This window comes from Octopus bimaculoides, chromosome 30 (genome assembly GCF_001194135.2).
Source record: "Octopus bimaculoides isolate UCB-OBI-ISO-001 chromosome 30, ASM119413v2, whole genome shotgun sequence".
NCBI lineage: Eukaryota > Metazoa > Mollusca > Cephalopoda > Octopoda > Octopodidae > Octopus > Octopus bimaculoides.
In genome coordinates, this window is record NC_069010.1 from 1,649,932 (window position 1) to 1,651,651 (window position 1,720).

General features: G+C 37.3%; 1 protein-coding gene across 1 annotated transcript in view; it reads left to right on the top strand.

Moving 5' to 3' along the window:
• The first annotated feature begins 520 nt into the window (after positions 1 to 520).
• LOC106883575 (pre-mRNA-processing-splicing factor 8) overlaps positions 521 to 1,720 on the top strand; it is an 86,626-nt gene continuing 85,426 nt past the window's right edge. Inside the window, exon 1 of the mRNA XM_052978062.1 lies at positions 521 to 614. The gene's annotated coding sequence lies outside the window, so the exon portion shown is untranslated. The remainder of the gene's footprint in view (positions 615 to 1,720) is intronic.

Sequence of the window (1,720 nt, forward strand, 5' to 3'; positions counted from 1 at the left end):
GAACAGTGGAGGCGCAATGGCCCAGTGGTTAGGGCAGCGGACTCGCGGTCATAGGATCGCGATTTCGATTCCTAGACCGGGCGTTGTGAGTGTTTATTGAGCGAAAACACCACAACTTTCTCTCACTCTTTCTGTTGTACCTGTAATTCAAAGGGTCAGCCTTGTCACGCTGAATATCCCCGAGAACTACGTTAAGGGTACAAGTGTCTGTGGAGTGCTCAGCCACTTGCACGTTAATTTCACGAGCAGGCTGTTCCGTTGATCGGATCAACTGGAACCCTCGACGTCGTAAGCGACGGAGTGACAACAACAATGAAGGAAGAAAGTCAGAGGGTGGGGGAGGGCACATAACTAAACATGTGCGAGTCAAGCATTGAAAATCAATTAAACAACATACGTAAGAGTTATCGTTCTTCGCCGAAAACAAAGCGAACGAAACACACAGAAACATAAATAAATAAATATTAAAAAAAACCCACTCAACCGGAAGTTGTTAATCCGGAAGTACGTCCAAATCACCGCCATATTGCTCTCATGTCGTTAGAAGTGACTTAAACGAAACATTTCTGAGGACATTTGGAAGGGTTTTTATGTAATTTCTGTTGTACATTTTGGTAAGTTTCCACTGATTTTAATTCATTCGAGGGTTATTTATGGCATCGGAATTATTTCAGACCTTGCTTGAATGTGCATTCGGTTTATTTTTACTTGTTTATTGTTGTTAACGATTTTTACTTTGTTGCTAACGGCAGATGCAATCCATGAGGTTTAGCGCGCTGTTTCTCCCCTTTTTTTGGCCTAGGAACCCCTTTTCATTCCTATTTTACTCACGGTTAGACATTCATATAGCAATTCGATGTCTATAATATCTTTTTTAATTAAAACATTTATAAGGAATCGTATAAAAAATTGGGTCAAACTGAAAGGTTTGACCCGGTGGGAAATAAAAAATTAAATATTCTAGTTAAATATTTTGTGTATTGTAGAAATATAGCCAGTTTATTGAACCTAAATTATAACAACAAAATCTTATATGGACCCTGGTTGAGAAACCTCACGTTTAGGGTGTCGATTATGTTATCAACAGCCCGTAGCATTTTGTTTTACACCACGGGCCGGTTTTATGCAGGACAATTTTTCAAAGTCCGTGTTTAGTGGCGATGATCAAACTCATACATAACAAAATGCACAATACATAATTTTATTATTATACACACACACACACATATATATCTATATATTTACAATGCATAAGGAGACTGGTACATCTTTAGATTTTTCTTTTAATTTAACAGTTAATTATACAGCATTAGTCGTTTCAACTAACTACTTATGCTGTATAATTAACTGTAATATTGTAAACATTAACCAATGTATCAATCTCTGTATTCTTTGTAATTGTTTTGGATTTACACTGCCGAAAATGTTCGTAATCCAGCGAAATATATCCAGATTTTTACCCATCGGTTGAATCCCAGTGGTATTGCTCACCCAAAGCGAGCCTTGGTGCTTCTTAACTACTTGACGTGGGTAGTCGGAATCTGGAACATATCTGTGATGCTGCCTGAATAATCTATCCTTAAATACTCACCACACACACACACACACATATCTATCTATCTCTATCTATATATATATATATATATATATATACAAAAATAAGAGAAATGACCAGCAAAGGTGGACTCCTATATGCTAGAAATAGATGCCGAATCACCTA